General features: G+C 35.5%; 1 protein-coding gene across 4 annotated transcripts in view; it reads right to left on the reverse strand.

Annotated features, from left to right (window-relative positions):
* The window catches only part of GLRA3 (glycine receptor alpha 3), a 182,694-nt gene that overhangs the window by 145,781 nt on the left and 14,950 nt on the right, over positions 1-21,963 (reverse strand). Inside the window, exon 2 of one of the 4 annotated variants that reach the window (XM_055112014.2) lies at positions 16,648-16,715. The exons of the other annotated variants lie outside the window; for them this stretch is intronic. The gene's annotated coding sequence lies outside the window, so the exon portion shown is untranslated. The remainder of the gene's footprint in view (positions 1-16,647; positions 16,716-21,963) is intronic. 4 annotated transcript variants of the gene reach the window in all.

Genomic DNA, 21,963 nt, shown 5'->3' on the forward strand with positions numbered 1-21,963 from the left:
CTGCCATGACATAGTATCAAGAACAGGTGGCTAATGCAACAGAAATTAACTTTCCCACAATTCTAAAAGTCCAAGATCAAATTGTCAGCAGGGTTGGTTTCCTCCGAGGCCCTCCCTTGTTGGCTTGTAGATGTCCATTTTCTGTTTTTTTTTAATGATCTTTTCTTCATGTGTGTCTGTTCTAACTTCTTCTTATAAGCGCATGAGGCATATTGGATTAGGGCATATTGTTTTACCTTAATTACCTCTTGGTAAGGTAACAAACCTTACCTCCAAATAAAGTCATGTCTGGAGGTACTGGCAGGTAGGACTTCAACATAGGAGTTGGGAGAAAAAAATTCAGCCCATATGTGTGGCCTTCCAGATAACCAGGAATATATGCGGTTTTTCCAAACCCATATGGACATATCATTCCAATGCTTTCCGTTTAACATTTTTGTTAAGTATATTGTGTGCCCACACTATTACTGATTGCCTTAGGCACCCGTGAAGTTAAAAAAATGACTCTAAATGTTTTAAACAAACTTCTTCAGGAAAAAGGCTTTTGGCGGTGGTTGAACTCCAAGTTAGGTCACAGAAAAATAGATTTGCAAATGGGGTCTTCCAGAAAACCTGCAGACAAGTTAAATAATTATCATTCTTAAAGAATAAGGCCTTAAAGGAGTTCAGACTCCATGCTGTCCCCTCTGGTGGCTGCCAGGTTGTGGACTTTTCCTGTAATTTGGGGCTATTGGTTTACATTGTCACCACGGAGCTGAAGAGAGGGGGTGGGAAGTTGAGCAAATTATAATGCCACAAATCCCACTGTTTTTACTAAGAGAAAAATGTTTTTCTTCAATATACAACTTCAGGAATCACTACAAGCCTCTGATTAATTGTCAGACTTTTGAAAAAGTTGATTCTCACAGTTATTTTTTTGCCAGTTTTCTTGTTGCTTTCATAAAGAAGAGAATTTATGGAGGTCCTTACTCTACTATGTGTTTCTTACTCTATTATTTTTGCTGATGTCACTCTCTAATAATGCCTTCCTAGACTTCTTTTTATATTTGTTTTACTATATCTTTGCTTTAAATAACCATGTCCCTCACAGCTCCATTCTGGAGCTCTTCCATTGCTCTCTTTGTGAATAATTTTATTTACTCCCATGGTATCAACTGCATACCATGATACCATTTTGTAGGTCTTTCAAAAAAATACCTTTTTTCATAAGTAATGTCAAAATTTACATTTATTTATTTATTTATTTATTTATTTATTTATTTATTTATTTATATTTAGAGACAGGGTCTTGCTCTGTTGCCTAGGCTGGAGTGCAGCAGCACAATCACAGCTCCCCGCAATGTTGAACTTCTGGGCTTAAGCGATCCTCCTGTGTCAGCCGCCTAATGGGGTCTCACTATGTTGTACAGGCTGGTCTCCAGCTCCTGGACTCAAACAATCCTCCTACCTTGGCCTGCCAAAGCACTGGAATTAGAGGCATGAGCCACTGCACCTGGCCACGATTTGCTTTTAAAAGAAAGGATGCAAAGTCTGTCTTTAGGATTTTCCTACAATATATGTCCAAAAACTGTAGAGTAAATATTCTAAGCGACTGTTATTCTTGTGGCAGTAATAAAGAAATAATTCTATCTATCATCTATCTTTTCATATATATTTTCAGATATGGCAAGTATTAGTCAGCACAATAAAGAAAAAATAAAAGAGATTTAATTAAGATTAAATCTTAATTAATTTTAGATTTAAGATTTTCACTATCTACCAACAACTTTGACAAAAAAGTAATTTTATTTATCTAGGCAGACCAATGCTAAATTTCAATGATAATAATCCCTTTCATTCATGCAAATCATATCTTGCAAAAGTCTTTTTCTAGTTTTCATTAACTCATTTCTAAAATATTTTTCCAAATGTTACAATTGAACATTAATCTTAAAATAGAATAAGAAAATAAAAAAATCACATTTTTCTCATCTCATACTAAGCAATCACTTATCCATTGAAACCACCTATTATAATAGTTTGATATTTGAACCAATATGAGAAATAAGGTATTAAAAATTCTCCAGTAGTGGATGTAGAGATGTCATCTCTGTATACTTTTTTAAAAAATATTACTCCAAATACAAGTAGTGGTAGGGACTGGCATGTTAAGTGCCACGTGATGCTTGCATTTTCTGTAGTATATGATCATGTTGCTTAAGAACTCCTAGAATTCTGGACATTCATAGGAAGGCAACAGCGTTAAACAATCAAAATACAACACAATGTTATGCACACATGCACACACACACATACACACCACACACTATGCTCACTATAATTGTATTGTCCCAATTCCTGGTTGAATATTTCAAACCCTATTAACAAGCACTCTCAGCACCCAATTATCCCTTTCGAATAACTAAATTTAAAAAGCAAGATAGTTATTGTTTAAATATGACAAACTCATTCTTAATCTTTTTGAAGGTTAAAAATTGTTATTAATATTTTAAGTCTTATCTCATTTCTTTTGATGTATTCAAAAAACAATAATTGAGCTACTGCAATAACTGCTTTCCTGAAATTTGATCTGATATTGGTTCTGTAAAAATTCTATTTGAAATATACTTTCATTGCCAAAAATATTTGCTTCCAAGTATATTATGTAAAAATCATGACTAATTCACCAGGGGTGGGAATATATAAAAATCCATTTAATAGAGGACAAGAGTTTTATGAGTAGTAGCTCATTCATTTATTTATTTAACAGCCATTATTGACATGTTCCAAAGAGCCTGGCATCATACCTAGAATAGTCTCAAAGAGAAAAAAGTTATAAATAAATAATTATATATATTTATATTGTATATATATATATATATATAACCTCAGTGCTTAACCTTTTTAAAGATCAACATGTTGTTAAAATAGTTTCTGCTAATATATAAATTTTCCTTGTTTATGCAATTAATAATTAAATTAAGCTGGAGGAAGGAAAACATACTACCTTTTATCACTAACACAGACCAAGATGGAAGATATATCTTTGGTAAATACCTTTAGAAAGATGTGAAGTATTTCATCTGGTAGCAGAAAATCTACTAAAATTATCTGCTTTCTCTAAAAACAGTTATATATTTTATAGTCAAATGTCCCATTTTTTTTTTCTATTCTTTAATACTGGAAATTAAAAATATATTTTACCATAAATGTGAATTAAACACAAAATTATGGTTCTTTTGACATGGCACTTAAAAGTAATAAACGCACAAATATAATTTGATAAATGTATTGAGAACTATACATGAAATATACATTGGGCTGGGATGGAGGAGGAATATGTAAGAGGTGATAAACTGTTTTTAAAGTACAATACACAAACTTTTATAAGCCTTTTATAAATGGAGAAAAGTTTACTACTAATAAAATTATAGTGCATTTATTTATTATGTAAAAGTATCCTTTCTTATACCATAATGTAATCAAATATATGGTATATATTGCAAGAATGATTTTTGAGTTCTTATGTAATTTGTTCGATGCAAAGCACTGTGCTACAAACGGTAAAGTATATAAAACACAAATCTGAATCTTTAAAGTGTTCACAGTTCGGTCGATTACTCTGTGTGGTCTCCTTATGAAGTGAGCAGGAGCTGAAAAATGAGAAGATAATGAAGTAAATGATCCGTTGGTTCCCTTCTTAATAAGGTGTGAGCAAAATCCTTATGTTTTGTAACAGGAATCAAAACCAAACTCTACAGATTGATGCCTGTAAAATGAGAAAATTCTGAAAAGATTAATATTCAAATTTTCTTTATGAGTTGCTATGGTCTCAATGCCATGAATTTTGGACTCCCCAAAAGTCATATGTTAAAATTCTAAACCCTAAGTTGATGATAACAGGAGTGGGGACCTTTGGGAGGAGATTAGGTCATAAGGGCTCCAAATGAGATTAGTGCCTTTATGAAAGAGGCCCCAGAGATTTTCCTTGCCCCTTCCACCATGTAAGGTTACAGTGAAAAGAGAGTGGTCAATGTACCAGGAAGCAGGCCCAAAACCAGACAATTTGCTGGTGCTCTGATCTTAGACTTCCCAGCCTCAAGAACCAGGAGAAATAAATTGTGTTGTGTATAAGCCATCCAGTTTATAGCATTTTGTTTTTGCAGCCTGAAAGGACTCAAGTACTACTGATGTTTCCTTCAATGATACAGACTCATTCAATTGCTTATGGGCAATTGATTTTACTTTTAAAGATTCACATTTTTTACACAAAAGAATTTATTGTTGGCAAATTTACATTGAGTTATTGGCTAAAAAGCACTTTTACATAGTCTGTCCCTTTCTTTTCTTTTCTTTTCTTTTCTTTTTTTTTTTTAGACGGAGTCTTGCTCTGTCACCAGGCTGGAGTGCAGAGGCGCGATCTTGGCTGACTGCAACCTCCACCTCCTGGGTTCAAGCGATTCTCCTGCCTCAGCCCCCCGAGTAGCTGGGACTACAGGCATATGCCACCACGCCCAGCTAATTTTTGTACTTTCAGCAGAGATGGGGTTTCTCCATGTTGGCCAGGATGGTCTGGATCTCTTGATTTCGTGATCCACCCTTCTCGGCCTCCCAAATTGCTGGGATTACAAGCATAAGCCACCGCGCCTGGCCCCTTCCTCTTCTGAAAGGGGTGGAGGCTTTGCTTACAGAAAGACTTCCTATCAGCTAAACTCTTACTTTAATATATTTCTCCTAAAACTTTCTTCTTATTACAGTAATATCTGAGCCTTGTACCATGTGAACATTAGCAGACAGCCCTTAGAAAACTAGTCATTTAAGGGAACTCACAGTAATAAATACATAGTATGAGGCTCCATATAACCAATTTGGCATCCCACTCTAAATTTTAAATAGCCCACATCATTTGTACACACATATTCAAAAACTTTTTTTAAGTTTTTTAAAACTCAGGGTAGGAAGAGGCAGTGAAAAGAAACCCAATATTAATTTAGAATGAATTTTGGATAAGAAACTCTACCATCAAAGCCATTTCTATTTTGTCTAAACCACCTAGTTTCAAGAGCTGACGTATTTATAGCAAGTTACTAAGATTGTTAGCAAATTAGCTATGATCGGTACTTTGGAAGGAAGCAGCTTTGACTTTTTCGAATAGTCTTTTATTTATGAATCTCCTCAAAATCTGTGGTAATTAGCTTGCCTCCCACACTTCACTCTTCTTTTCTGTGCTGCACCAAGTATTTCATTTACTATTAACTTTTCTTGGGAACTCTGTGTGGGCTCATACACATTCCAATCAATGAATTTTTTAAACTTAGGTATTTTATATATTCTTATTTATATAAAGACATGCTACTTGAAAGTTCAGAAACTTTAATTTCATAAATGTTGGCAGAAACCAATTCATTCAAGTATTGAAACAGAACATCAAAATCTAACAATAATATCCAATAAGATAAGAGAGTAATAGCTGGGCGCATTGGCTCACGCCTGTAATCCCAGCACCGGGAGGCCGAGGTGGGAGGATGACCTGAGTCCAGGAGTTTGAGACCAGCCTGAGCAACATAGCGAGACCTCTTCTCTATAAAAAAATCAAAAATTAGCTGAAGAGATAGCAAACGCCTCTAGTCCCAGCTACTCTGAGGCAGGAGAATCGCCTGATCCCTGGTGGTCAAAGCTGCAGAGAGCCATGACTGTGTCACTGCGCTCCATCTTGGGCAACAGAGTGAGACCCTATCTCAAAAAAAAAAAAAAAAAATGATAGGGGAGTAAAATATATTCACTCACTTTTGGAGGATGAAAATAGCTAATAAATACAGATGCTTTTATGATGACTTTTAATATAATTGCCAATACGTATCTCTGCTAAATACACCTTAAAATTTTCAGAGAAAATACGAAAGTTGAAGTGAGAAACATAACGTGGGTTTGAGACAGACCTTGAGACATGGGGCCACAATGTTCCATGTATCTCTTTTCAAAAGTTATTTGCATAGAGGGAAGAATGACTCTTGGGGAACAAATCAGTGCCTAGGCTCCTGAAGCAGGGAAGGTTTGGGGTATGATGGAGAAAGAGAGTTTACTATGTATTCACTACTTCCGTGGGCCACTCCTGTAGAGTTATGGGCCCTTATGAAAAAAAATTTAGTATTTGGGCTTTTCTAATTTGTAAGTAACATAAGCAATTGATATTTCTAGCCACAGTTTGAAAAATAAGATACAGAATGAAAGATATGAGCGTTTTACCCATCTCCCTATGCTTCAGTGTAGGGAGAACTAAAGAGAAACTTGGTCATCTGGGAATATGTGATGTTTCGGGTATTTCAAACTAAATCATAGTGGCTAAGAAAAAGAATCATTGCAGTGAAGACACTACCAGTGAAGTAGGCCTTAAGTTAATTTTTGGACATTAATAATTTTAAAAAGAAGGCCAACATGGAAGAATATTTAAAAGACTTTTAAGGCTGGGCGCGGTGGCTCATGCCTGTAATCCCAGCACTTTGGGAGGCCAAGGCGGGCGGATCACGAGGTCAGTAGACGGAGACCATCCTGGCTAACAGGGTGAAACTCCGTCTCTACTAAAAATACAAAAAATTAGCTGGGTGTGGTGGTGGGCGCCTGTAGTCCCAGCTACTCGGGAGGCTGAGGCAGAATGGCGTGAACCCGGGAGGCGGAGCTTGCAGTGAGCCGAGATAGCACCACTGCACTCCAGCCTGGGCGACAGAGGGAGACTCTGTCTGAAAAAAGGAAAAAAAAAAAAAAAAAGATTTTTAAAACACCTCTGGAGACAGAGAAATAGCTAAAACTTGATGGGCTACTAGGATCTTGATTCTTGTCACTGTCAGCAATGTGCCAGTGAAATATGATTATTATTTTGAAGTGATCTCATTTCTACCTGCAGTTGAATAAGGACTTAGGAATTTTAATTTTTTGAAGATAAATGATAGCTACTTCCTGATATCTTAGGCACAGGATTAATATACATATCATTTAATTACCATAATAATGTTATTAGTCATAATTACCTATGGATTACAGATGAAGAAACAAAGGTATATAGAAAAGTTAGTAATTTTTCTAGGCCACTCAAATATTGAAAGTAGAAGCCTACATTTTATTTTTATTTTTATTTTTATTTTTTTTTTTTGAGACGGAGTCTCGCTCTGTCGCCCAGGCTGGAGTGCAGTGGCGCGATCTCGGCTCACTGCAAGCTCCGCCTCCCGGGTTCACGCCATTCTCCTGCCTCAGCCTCCCGAGTAGCTGGGACTACAGGGGCCCGCCACCACGCCCGGCTAATTTTTGTATTTTTAGTAGAGACGGGGTTTCACTGTGTTAGCCAGGATGGTCTCCATCTCCTGACCTCGTGATTCGCCCGCCTCGGCCTCCCAAAGTGCTGGGATTACAGGCGTGAGCCACCGCGCCCGGCCCAGAAGCCTACATTTTAAAACAAACCAAAGCTTCCACTTAAAGCAACTAGAAAAGGTTTTTTAAAAAGTGCCATGGCAGTGCTAAAAACACCAGTGAAAAATGACATGATTGAGACCTAGGTAAAAAGAAATTCGAAGGCAATCCCTATATTTGGAGATGCATGTCCCTTTGGGGTGGCAATAAATTCCGTAAGTCGTAACTGAGAGGCTAATAACCTGAACACCAGTTTTGAAAACTTTATGGATTTAGTAAGACAAAAATTGCATTCTAGGATTCACCAAAATGGCGAACTCACATGAGTTAGAGATCTCAAAGAATTACAACTTTTAAGAATTCAACTTTAGTAAGAATGACCCAGAAATACAGAACCTTAGAAGGAAGATAAGTATTACTTGAAATCCTCTCAATTTCCAAAGCTGGAATGCAATAATAACCCCAGGTTGCTAGCAACTTACCTCTCTAAATAAATGCAAACATATTAAATACATCATTTTGGGAGGAAGACTATATCACTCTAAACCTCAAATTTTATCTGATTCATATGTACAACATCTGGGATGTAATATAAATAAGCAGGAAAAAAAAGTAAAAGAGAATTAACTTTAAGATCTTCAACTCAAGACAAATGTGAAATAGAAATAGATAAACCAAAGATTCAGATGATGAATTTGTTACAGTGATTAAGCTTTATATGTTTAAGTAGATAAAAAATAAAAAAACTGAGAATTTCAATGTGGAAATCTACTATAATTAATAACTAAATGGCAATTCCGTAATTTAAAAATGAAATAAAATTAAGAACTCAATTATCTTAACAGCAGATTAGGCATAGCTAAAAAGAGAATTACTTGTTTGGAAAGCAAACCAGAAGAAAATGTATAGAAGGCAGTATGGAAAGTTGATAAAATGAAAGATAGAGAATAGACTTGATACATCATAGTAAACATGCAAAAATAAATGCAAAAAGAAAAATTATAAGTGCAGTTGATAGTAAAGTAATTTAAATTTTTTCATAGATTTTATATGGACTTTAAGAAGATTAATTTTAACTACTTTCTGATAATTAATTTTTGTAATTAATAGACATAACTCAATGTGGTGCACTGGCTAATTAATTCAGGAAAGTGAGGTTTTGCTGATTTCTACACCAGACATTCTGTCTCCTTTTCAGTTTGTGTAGCATACTCTCAAATGGATTTTAGCACTTCCTTTCAGTCACACTGCATCTCCTGATTTCATTTATTTTCCAATAAACAACACCCTCTCTACAGGGTCATTCCTATAAGCATTCAAACCATGCTTTTATTTGTATTATTAAAACCAACCCCCCCCCAAAAAAAAAACTTTCTTTACTCTATCACTTGTCTCAGCCACCTGCCCCTTTTGCTTAAAAGCAAAATTTTAATTACACATACTCACAATGTTTAATTCCTCTCTGTATATAGACAGTGCCTGGCTTATGATGATTTGACTTACTATTTTTTGACTTTCTGTTGTGGAATCTGATGCTTATGCCTGCCTTATGATGATTCAACTTACTATTTTTTGACTTTCTGATGGTTTGGGCTGCCATTTGTTTGTTGTTGTTGTTAAAAAAACTGACAATGGCTGGCTTAAAATAATACAGATTGCATCTGTTTTTTACTCTCAGTACAGTTTTCAGTACATTACATGAGATATTCAACACTTCATTATAAAATAGACTTTGTATTAGATGATTTTGTCCAACTGTAGGCTAATAATGTAAGTGTACTCAGCATGTTTAAGGTAGAGTTGGCTAAACTCTGATGTGCAGTAGCTTAGGTATACTAAATATATTTTCAACTCAGGATATTTTCAACTTATGATGAGTTTATCAAGATGTAACCCCATCGTAAGTTGAGCAACATCTGTATTTACTCTTGAATCCACACCAGCCTCTTTCACCACTCCATCAATAAAATGCTCTTGTCAAGGTCCTAATATCCTCCACAGAGCTAAATCCAATTAATTCATATTGAGACTTTTTTCTCTAATGACACGTCCCTTGGTGATATTATCCAGTCTAATAGTTTCAGACATAGTATAGAGTACATTGAGCAATTTCAGTTTATATCTCGAGCTATGAATTCCCCTGCACTACAAACTATTGGGTCCAACTGCCTACTTGTCATCTCCACTTGGATATCTGACATTACATCTAAATCAAACTCTTGTCATTTCCACACAAGTTTGCTCTTTCTGCATTCCTTTCAAACTTGGTTAATAGCAACTCTATTCTTCCAATTCTCAGGATGAAAATCTTTGCTAATTACTGACTCCACTTTTAACTTTTACGTATCATATCCATCCTGTTGGCCTTACCATCTAATTTTATCCATAATTCAACCACACCTTTCCATGTTCTCTTTGACTGGTCTATTCCAACTTACTACTAGTGATTGCCTTTGCCTAAAGTGCTCATTGGTCCTCTATTCATCTCATTAACTCTTACTTTCATTATGATCCAGATTTAAGCATAATTTCCCCAGGTAGCCTTAAGTATTCTCTCTGATTTTAGAAAATACTGCTAAAATGTGTCTCAAGTCTGTCTTTCCTTGGTAGCACTTGTTGCAATTGTAACTGTCAATTTTTACAGGATTGATATATGTCTATCTGCCTCCTTTGTAGGGTCTACTATTTAAGCAAAAATTGTCACTGTTTCATTTGTTTAAATAGCCCTAAAAGTAATCCAAAGTATCTAGATAAATATTTTTGAAATAAATATTTCAAATTTGAAAGAAATATTTCAAAAATAAATATTTTTGAAATGAATTAACTGAATATAATGAGGGAGAAGTCAAACCTCAGAATTTGATCCTCCAAACCAACCAGTAGTCATGCTTTGAGTACATTTTTGACACTAGAGAAGGTCTAACCTTTCTCATTTCTCATCCTTGTGCCCAAGTTAGGAGTGATGCTGATGAATAATAAAAATAATATTGAAATTGGCCCAATTTTCCCATAGAGCTGATGTTTACATTTTTTTGAATAAGCATAGAAATTGCTCCTCCTGGTCTTAAAACTTGAGACTTACATTTGTCTCATCTGCGTTCCTTTCTCAGAAAACCTGCCATCAGTTCTCCCAGATAGTATCAAGGAACTGAAATGTACCAGATCACTACATCCAGATAATGAACAACAAAATCCTCATCTATCATGATTGTCCAACTGACTACATGCTTTCTGTTGATCAACTCCTCTTCTTTACCCCTCCCTAATTCTTGTTTTTTTGTGCATAGTTACATTCCTTCCCTATTATATAGACCTCCAATTTTAGTCAACTGGAGAGAAGGTGAAACTAATCTCCTGTCTCCTGGCTAACATCACCCAAATAAAGACTTTCTTTCCTGGCAATACTCATTGTCTCAGTGATTGGCTTTCTGTGAGGTGAGCAATGGGATCTAAACTGAACCCCTGGTGTTTGGTAATGGTATTATAGAACAAAGATTTAGAAGTAGATAAAAATCAAGATGTAGAAATTTAAAAGAGAAACTTGAGTCATCAAAATCATAGTCTGAAAATTGTCATTTAAAGATGAAACCAGAGTTGTGAATTGAAATGCTGTCAGTATCTTTTTAACCAGGCTTGATATTGCAGTAGTGTTACATTCAGGACTTACATAAATTAGTGCTTATTAGGGGTATCTATATTCAGTGCTTGCCAGTTGCCAGTGATAAATTATATATCGTTTGTACATGAACATAGCATATTTGAGTGTGAAGAGTTAATATTGGGTTATGGTGGGGATGGTGTGGGGAAGGAGGACTCCATTCAATAGTGAAATATATGACAAAAATTAGTGTAATTATTTGAGATTTCTTAAATCTAATCTTTATAGAATTTATTGGTTTTATCTATAAGATTTATTTTCATCATGCACTCATTCATTTTGACTAAGCTTTGAAAATGCTAAACTTGAAATTCATGGTAATTGTTATAACTTCCTAAAAATTGTCTCTTCTCGTGGGTAATAGTTTATTTCTTTATAGATTTGGCATCAGCTTATTTCAACTGGAAGAGCTAAAAGACCATAATGCAGCTAATTAACTCACTGATTTGTAGCTTCTTAATGACTTATTTATTTTAAAGGAAACTAATTAAGTGTTTCAGAATACATTGAAAATTACTTAGGAAAGACTTATTAGCTCCTATTGTGTCATGCTCAAGATAATAAAATGGAAGGTATCATGATACAATGGATGAGGCTCCAGATGGCTAGCCAGGAAGCTTGTATTTTGTTCTTTTCTGTCATTAACTAGTTGTTTTGCCTTGGGCAAGCCAGACATTTTACCAGTACATATTTTTCACAGATAAGTTTAGTAAATCAAATGATGTGACATACACATATGTTTAGAAAACTGCCAAGATCTTATGCTGAAATTTGGCTTTTTCATTGGATACCATGACTCTTTCGGTCAGGGATATTTTTAATTGAAATGAAGAGAAATCCACTCAACCTAGTTTATGTAGAAGAGCGCTGAATGGTGATAGTAGTATCTTATGAGACTCAAATGTAGAAAAAAACAGACAAACTTCAGCAAAGACTGAGCACCATAAAATTAAGAATCTGATTGATTCATCCCAGTTCATGAATTCAACTCCTGGTTGAAATTGCTTTAGCAAAAGAGGTTCAAAATCACTTTGTAAACTTGTAGTTGTAGGGGCCTTGCCTGACAGACTTGTCTACTAGTTTTCCTTAAATAATTTCTCATTCATGACATTTGGTTTTTTATAGCCCAACTACTGAATGGATATTTAAAATAGTCTGGGGTTCATATTGTTTTGTATTTAACAGTTTGGTTTTGGTTTTGGTATACTAAGCAAGATTTTGAATAATTCAAAAGAAATATATCAGTTTATATAAAACTCAGTGAAAATTTATAGGATGAAGGACTTCTGAAATAGTGCTCCAGAGTTTCAGGCAGGAAAATGTTGAACAGACAGGTAAAAAGAGAAAGTTTCCTAGAACCTGTGATGGGAAAGAGTATGGAAAATACAAGAGACTAGAAGAATGTCAGCATGGCTGGAAGACAGAAAGAGAGCATCAACCTAATAACAAATGAGGCTGGAGAGCACTACAAGTACCTGATCATGTAGTGCCTTACAGATCATATTATGGACATGTATCTTCATAGCCCCATTAAGAGACAATTCTAGTGGTCAGGAAGAGAGTTGAGGGTAGTCTTGGTAATTTTAATAGCAGTAGGGGTGGAGAAGAGTGGAACAACCTAGAAGATATATAATTAATAAAATCCACAGAATTTGGTGGTGGTTTGGTACTGGATGTGAAGGAGAAGAATGTCCTCAGGATTGAAGTAGTGTCATTCATCTGGGATAACACCCAAGGTTTGTTGTCCCATGTCCACAGAAAACTAGGACATGGATACACCAGAATGAGGTTAAGAGTGGAAATTTAATAGGCGAAAGCAAGAGAATAGCTCTCTGCACAGAACGCGCGGTCCTGGAGAAAATGTGTTACTGCTTCTACAGTGAAATTCAGAAGGTTTTATAAATGAGCTTGATGGGGTGGCGTCAAGATAAGACATTGCAGAATATTTGTGCAGATTGTTAAGATAAGACAAAGCAAAATATTTGTTCCCCCATATTGTATTTCATATACATAAAAGTTAGCCCTCTGTATCTGTGTCAAGTTCTGCATCTGTGGATTCAAAAAACCAGACATTGAAAATATTCAGAAAAAGAGGATGGTTGTGTCTGTACTGAATATGTAAAGGCTTTATTTCCTTGTCGTTATTTCCTAAACAATAGAGTATAACAACTATTTAAATGGCATTTACCTTGTGTTAGGTATTATCAGTAATCTAGAGATGATTTAAGGTATGTGAGAAGATATGGGTAGGTTATGTGGAAATACGACTTTATTTTATATAAGGGATTTGAACATCAGTGAATTTTGGTATCCTCGGGAGTCGCGGAATCAATCCCTTGTGGATACAAAGGGACGACTGTATATGTATCTGTATATATTTCTATAGACACCCATATACATACAAAACACATATTCTTATATTCATTTAGTTGTATATATGTGGTAAAATAAAGTTATGGAAGACTCTACTTGCAATAGATGAAATACCAATAAAGTCTCTGTAACCAAGGAATATACCTTATGTTGGAAGAAACAGAAAATAAACAAAATAAACATATACATAATCAACACAGTTAGAGACTGCTCTATGTTCTCAGAAGAAAATAGCCAGTATGATGAAATCGAAAAGACAGTATATCTTGAATAGGATGCTTGAATAGACTTAGAAAGTCTTTACTGAGCTGAGTGTGAAGCAGACAAAAGAAGATACAGAGAACAACTACTTCAAACTTATGGTGTTGTAGCAATAATCAATCTACTGGAAAATAATAACATAAACTTGGTCTCTTATACCATGAAAATAAGTTACAGATAAATTAAATGTCTAAATATATGTAAATTTTTAAATAAAATATTCAAAAATAGTTCAAGAGTAAGCACATTTCTATTTTCTTTCCCTTGCAGTGTTCATTAAAAGACTACTAAATGACTAAACACAGATTCACTTTCAAAGACAACAGGAAGGAGATAACAGCAAATGAGAAATTCCTACAAGTTTTACAAGTTTCTGGGAGATGAAAAAGAAATAATCTATAAAGAGATTTATATGTATCTATCCAGAAAATTTTCGGAAATGATAAAAACAGGTGTCAAAGTTAAATGAGCCTATTTGAGATCAAAGGAGGTTAAGCTTAAATAGAGAATTGTCTAGACCTATTTTTGTAAAACTGCCAAAAATTATGAAGAGAAGATTCTGAAAGATTTCCTGAATGAATATTTTGAAAGAAAAAGTAAGACACAAAACAGTGAGACCACTTTTAAATTTTCGTTTATGGAGGCTACAAGATAAAAAGATAAAGCCTTTGAAAATTCTGGGTGAGCATTATTTTCATTCAGTGTTTTCAATCCAGTTTTCCAGCCAATCTATGAATCAGAAGTAACTAAGCAGCCATAATATATGGAATCAAATACTCTACCTGCATAAATGCTCTCCTGGAAAAATCTTTGAGAAAATACTATAGCAAAATGAGGAAATAGACAAGAAATAGACCAAGAATCCTAGGAGCTGATCCAACTTAGAAAGTAGTGAGGTAATTTCCTCAAATGAAATCCATGCAGAAGATCTTAGAGAACACAGATACAGTTTTGATCAGAAGAAGAGAGAACTCTAGGATGGCCGCTGTGCTGTGGAGTGCAGTGAAGTATGGAATGTATTGCAAAGAGGACATCATAGGATTGAGAGTGGGAGGAAGAAAATAAATATTTGAAAAAGCACTTAAAGCCAGAAGAAAACAAGTATGGAATTAAGGAAAAACAAAAGGTGAACCAAAAATAATATAAGGGTATTATTCAGATGTATGGATATACAGTCATGCACCACGTAACGACATTTTGGCCAATGTCAGACTGCATGCAGAATTGTGATCCCAGAGGATTATAATGAAGCTGAAAAATTCCTATTGCCTAGTGATGTCATACCCATGGTAATATCATAGGGCAATAGATTACTCATGTGCTTGTTGTGATGCTGGTATAAACAAACCTACAGCATTGCCAGTCATATAAAAGTATACCACATACAATTATGTACAGTACATAATACTTGGATAATGATAATAAATGTTACTGGTTTATATATTTACCTTACTATACTTTTAATCTTTATTTCAGACTGCATGCCTTCTAGTTAGATTTTTCAAAGTTAGCTGTAAAATATCCTCAGGCAGGTCCTTCAGGAGGTATTCCAGAAGGAGGCGTTGTTATTGCAGGAGATAACAGCTCCACACATGTTACCGCCCTGAAGACTTTCCATGGGACAAGATGTGGAGGTGGAAGATGGTGATAGTGATAATCCTGATTCTCTGTAGGCACAGGCTAATGTGTGTGCTTGTGTCTTAGTTTTTAACAAAAAAAAATTTTTAATGTGAAAAAATTTAAACATAGACAAAAGCTTATAGAATAAAGATATAAAGAAAATATTTTATAAGCTGTAAAATGTCCTTTAAGCTAAGCATTGTTATCAAAGAGTCAAAAAGTTAAAAAAATTAAAAGTTTATAAAGTAAGAGTTACCGTAAGCTAAGGCTGATTCATTATTGAAGAAAGAAAATATTTTTTAATTTAGTGTAGCCTAAGGGTACAGTGTTTAAAAATTCTACACTAGTGTACAGTAATGTCCTAGGCCTTCACATTCACTCACCACTCACTCGCTGACTCACTTAACACTGCAAGCGCCATTCATAGTAAGTGCTCTATACAGGCAAATCATTTGCTTTTACCTTTAGCAAACGTAGTTTTACTGTATCATTTCCATGTTTAGATATGTTTAGACATGTTTAGACATATGTATACAATTGTGTTACAATTGCCTACAGTATTTAATACTGTACATGCTGTACAGGTTTGCAGCCTGGGAGCCATAGGCTGTACCATATAGCCTTGGTGTGCAGTAGGCTATTCCATCTAGGTTTGTGTAAGTACACTCTATTATGTTCATACAATAACTGTATCACCTAACGATGTATTTCTCAAAACTTTTCCCTGCTGTTAAGCAACAAACGGATGTAGTCATAATAGTAAGAAAAACGTGAACATTTAAAAATGATTGCTTAGCTGGGTGCTGTGACTCACACCTGTAATCTCAGCACTTTGGGAAGCCAAAGCAGGTGGATCACTGAAGGTCAGGAGTTTGAGACCAGCCTGGACAACATGGCGAAACCCCATCTCTACTAAAAATACAAAAATGAGCCAGGTGTGGTGGCACATGCCTCTAATCCCAGCTACTTGGGAGGCTGAGGTAAGAGAATCGTTTGAACCCAGGAGGCAGAGGTTGCAATGAGCCAAGATTGTGCCACTGCACTCCAGCCTGGGTGACACAGTGACACTGTGTCTCAAAATTAATTAATTAAAAAATAAAATAAAAATGATTGCTTTTAGGAAGCATAACTCAGTATAAGGGAGGTAGGACTAAAGAATGCTATGAACAGCATTAGAGCGCTATCCTCACCATTTGATTTTTTAATCCATATGCAAATTTTACTTTAAAAAATAATTCAAAGTAAAGGATTAGAGATATAGAAGAAATTAAGACTTTTATAGAAGAGAATTTTATAAATAAGACAAAATAAAAAGCCTTAAAGAAAAGGCTGATTTATTTAGTACCCACACTTACTCATTTTCATCTTCAAATAGGTTTTGAAAATATACAATGTGTCGAGCACTGTCTGAGGACTCTGGATTCTGCAATAAATAAAATGGAACAGAATCTTTGGTCTCATGGAGTTTACATTCTAGCAGAATGGAACATTATAAACCAGAAATATGAGAAATTAGTAAATTACATGCTATTTTGGAAGAAAGGAGCAGTTAGAGAAGAACGGAGCAAAGGACAATCAGAAGTGAGAGGAAAGGAAACAAAAGAGGCTGGACTAGAAACCTCCCCAACAGAATATTCACTTCTCTATTCTGTGGCAGAATGGATTAGCGGTGGGGAGAGGCAAGAACAATTTCTCAAGGCAACTCTCTCCCCTTGAAAGTAAAGGAAACACATGGAATGGATAAGTAGTATCAATCCCCTAATTAGAACATTTTTCCTAAATATATATATATTATATACATATGTATTTATTTGTGGTCACATATACTTGTAGAAATATATAAAATATAATCTGGAAAGAAGCATATTAAATGATTTCAGTCATTATCTCCAAGAAGGGAACTAAGACAGTGTTGGCAACCAAGGGAAACTTTTCATTTATCCAAAATATTTGGATTTTTATATTGAAGACATAATTATGTATTACCTAAGTAATTGTAAGTGAAATTAAATCCACATAAAGACTTTGAAATCCATTTTAATTAAATGGCTATAATGATTAGAGTCAAAATTATAAATGCAAGTTTGTGGTTATATATCAATTACCACAGTAGCAGCTTCATACACAAGCTTAAAAAAAAATGCCAGTTACATTCTAAATCCCTATAGCAGCATTTCAAGGAAATAGTTTGTCAATATTACTTTCCTTTGTCAAATCCGTGAAATAGCAGTCGATTTCTTAAAATAAATCTCAAGCTATAAAATGTTTCTCATAGGTATTGTTGCTCCTAGCTTCCTTCTGGGAAGGGACAGTCTTTCTTTTCTCTCTCATTCTTTTCATATGCAAAAAGACTTCCTCCCTAAGCCTGATTCTAGACAATTCATCTTTACAGTTTGTTTTTTGAAACCGTTTTATTCTAGTTGTGTTCATTCACCACACACATAACACACACACACACACACACAAACACACACACAGATGCATGCACTCACACAGACACAGACACATACACATACACAGACAGCATGCACAAGGTACTTCCCTGCCTCTGGTTTTTTTTTTTTTTTTAATGAAAAATAAACAGGGAATTTGCTCTGACTCTAGCCTAGAGTGTGCTGTTGGATAACAAACTTAATAAGAACATTCGGCTACCAATAAAATCAAAATTTGGAAGGTAAAATTTTCTTGGAACAGCAGATGTTACCTTTTCTTTAGTCGGAAAAAGATCGGGGCACCCCCAGAGTCACAAGAGTAATTATTCAAAATCCAGGATGTGGCCTGATCTCTGTGAATTTGACTGTGCATTTTTGCCAAAGGGAATTTTATCAATTCTTTTGCTTAAATGTCATGTCCTCCACATTGCCTTTCTTGGCTTAGCTGAGCCAGAAATGAGCCCTCCTCCACTAAATTCTTATAGGCCATAGGTTATATCACAAATGTGGTTCTCATTCACTGGTTTTCAATGTTGATATGTAATACTTACAAGTCATAATTCTCTTTACTAGCCTGGAAACTTAAGGGCTAAGGGCAGCGATCATGTCATATGACACATTATATGGTGAATTAGAAAAACAAATAACACAACTATGTTGCTTTGCTATAATTTCTATAGTCCTCTAGAACTCAGTTTGATAAAGGGTGGATCATTTGAAACTCAATTCAAGAACATTTTCTTCCTTATATTCTAAATATGCCTTGAGCAGTTTAACTTACCAAAAGGTCACTGAGCATGATTTCAGGTACATTTTTCTAGTCATAATTTCAAAATGATTACATAAAATCAATGTGGAAAAAGTTGATCAAGAATTGAGATTATCTTCTAAATCTTATTTGGTAAAATACTTCCTAGAACTTTAAAATAAGCACAAAGCATGTTTAAAATAAAAACACTGTATACATTTTATTTTAATCTATGTGTATTATCAGAAAAATACTACAAAAATACTGGGAAAAAGTTATTTCACCAATCAGAAATAAGCAATACTGACAGAAATTACCATTTTACTTGGGATATTTTAAGCTATAGATTTACAAAGGAAAAGATACAGCAATAGTACTAATGAAATGCATTTTTATAAATCTTTAAATCAGTAAGATTCAGGACATAAAAGCATGATATTTTGAAGCACCAATCTCTAGAGTCTCCAGACTTAAAAACAGATGTACACAGATATTGCAGTGAAGTCATTCTAAATTTATTTTTATAAATAGTATTGAACCAGCAGAGTAGGGACTCATTCAGATTATGGTAGATATTCATGCTTGTATAACTACAGATGTTTATGTTAATATCCCCTTTAAATGGAAGGCATTCTATCTTAAGTATATTCAACACAGATTGGGCCTTTTTATTCCTGTGGTGCAAGAAGCCCTACCTCTGCCTGGAGAGAGAAAATGGCATAGAACAAAGGAGAAAATTAAACAATAAAGCAGAAAAAAAGAGTCTATAATTAAAAGTGGTAAGGACAGGTAAATATAGCACTAGGAATGGTGTCATTCAATTTCACTCTACTGAATATTACGCTATACCTCAAGGTTTTTATAGAATTATATTCTTTTTAAAAAGTAAGAGAGAGCAAAGGTTAGCAAGATGCCATCACTGATGTTAACATTATTCTTAAGACTAATACTCAGTTTATACTTAAAACTAATATTTTAGGTTACCCACTCTCTCACCTTTCTCTCCTTTTCTCACCCTTCCTCCGTCCTTTTTTCCTACCTTTCTTCTATCTATATGCCTAAACTATTATAGGCAAAACATTAACAGTTTCCCAGGAAACAAAAGGGTTCAGACAGCCTCTAAATTATAGAAGTTATTTCCTGTGGCAATAAGAGCACACGCGTTCCTTTAATCAAGCATAACAAAACCCCTAGAGACTGTGCTTTGTACAAAAAGGCTAGCTATTTTCAACATGTAAAGAAAATGGTTCAGAAATACAAGTGAAAAATATAAGCCAACACTGCCAACCTTCGTGCTCATATATAGAAGAATTTTTTAAAAGAGTCAAATGTCTGAATTTGTTTGTCTCATATTTTCCAATGAAAAGATTAAAGATTGTCCTATAATTCTAATTAAATGAGTCGTATTTTACCTTTTACAGAGTGATGAGATGATTATTTTTTCTCTAGAAAAGTCTAATACAGTGCTCCTTTGGAAAAATAAACAGAGAATTTTAATTAGGTGATGTGGGTCCTATCTCTGACTTTGCCACCAAAATTAGTGCAGCCTTAATAAATAAAGATCATTCCTTGGCTTCATTCACTTCCTCTTCAGAGCAATAGAAATGTCTGCTGCAATGAGGCTGGACTGAATCCTCTATGAAAACTACAGCGTGGCCACACCACAGTACCAGAAATAACACAGACTTGGCTCTATTCTGTGTTGCCTCGTAACCAGTTGCATCAGCCTACACTGGTCTGTTTCATTGTTCATCTTTATCATACTTGAGACTTCCCACTTCAAAGATATAATTGTGCATTCAACTGATGAATTATGCTGAATTATGAAATTACAACCTCCAAATCTATAGCCTAATATATTCTGCCTCTATTCTAACCTCTTTCTATTTAGTTCCAAAGACTTAGCCCTTTTCTGATTTAAAATCTATCCTTCAACTATTGCTATTAAAACTTTTCTTTGTCATCTTTATTTAGTGACTTTGCCCTATCTCTTCTGTATCCCTCTTGTCTCTTTCTAAGTATTTCCAAATCCGTTGATGTCTTTTCTCCAGACTATAAACAAGCTCACATCTTCTGAAACAGATGCCTTGGTGGGACTCACAAAGGGGTTAGCTCGTTTACTCAGCCCACAGCTCTCAAACCCTCACGGGAGGGGGAGCACACAGGTGAGAGTCTGCAGGAATCAGGACAAAGGCTTCTGGGCGCTGGCAGGAGTAGAACTCTGTGTGGCTCTGCAGCAGCATCAAGGGGGGTATCCATGACCCCCAGAGCTCCAGAGAGCATGTATTACAGTGTGCTCTTTTAGCTTTGCTGTCCATGGATGGCTTAAGTGTTTAACAGCTCAATAGGGGGTCAGGGTGACAGCGTTTTGCACTTGCCCTCTTAGTACCTGAGTTCTTGATGGCATCCAGGAAGAATCAGGTTGCATGAATGAATTGAAGGGTGGTGAATGTGGAGGATTATATTGATTAGTGGAAGTGGCTCTCAGCAGGATGCGGAGCTGGAAAGGGGATGAAGTGGGAAGGCAGTCTTCCCCTGGAGTTTGGCCATCCCTGAGCAAAATTTTCTTCAAAGTTCCACTGTCCAAGCAGTCCCTTTGAATTCAAGCTGCTTCTCTCTGATGTCCAGCTGCTTCTTCTCTTCTCTCTTTTTCTGCCACTCTGCCACTCTGCCAGTGGAGCTTGGAAAGCTTGATGTATTAGTTCATTTTCATGCTGATCATAAAGACATAACTGAGACTGGGCAATTTACAAAAGAAAGAGTTTTAATAGGCTTACAGTTGCATGTGGCTGAGGAGGCCTCACAATCATGGCAAAAGAGCAAGTCATGTCTTACATAGATTGCAGCAGACAAAGAGAGAGAGCTTGTGCAGGGAAATTCCCCTTTTAAAACCATCAGATCTCATGAGATTTATTCACTGTCACAAGAACAGCATGGGAAAGACCTGCCCCCATGATTCAATTACATCCCACCATGTCCCTCCCACAACATGTGGGAATTCAAGATGTGATTTGGGTGGGGACAGAGACAAACCATATGATTCCATCCCCAACCTCATCCAAATCTCATGTCCTCAGATTTCAAAACCAATCATGCCTTCCCAAGAGTCCCCCCAAAGTCTTAACTCATTTCAGCATTAGCTCAGAAGTCCACAGTCTAAAGTCTCATAAGTGACAAGGCACGTCCCTTCTGCCCAGGAGCCTGTAAAATCAAAAGCAAGCTAGTTACTTCCTAGATACAATGGGGGTATAGGCACTGGGTAAATACAGCCATTCGAAATGGAAGAAATTGAACAAAACAAAAAGACTAGAGGCCCCATAGAAGTCCAAATGCAGCAGGGCAATCAAACCTCAAAGCTCCAAGATGATCTCCTTTGACTCCATGTCTCACATCCATGTCATGCTTATGCAAGAGGTGGGCTCCCATGGCCTTGAGCAGCTCCACATTGTGGCTTTGTGGGTATAGCCCCATTCCTGGCTGCTTTCATGGGC

The sequence above is a fragment of the Pan paniscus genome, chromosome 3 (genome assembly GCF_029289425.2).
Source record: "Pan paniscus chromosome 3, NHGRI_mPanPan1-v2.0_pri, whole genome shotgun sequence".
In the NCBI taxonomy this organism is placed as follows: Eukaryota; Metazoa; Chordata; class Mammalia; order Primates; family Hominidae; genus Pan; species Pan paniscus.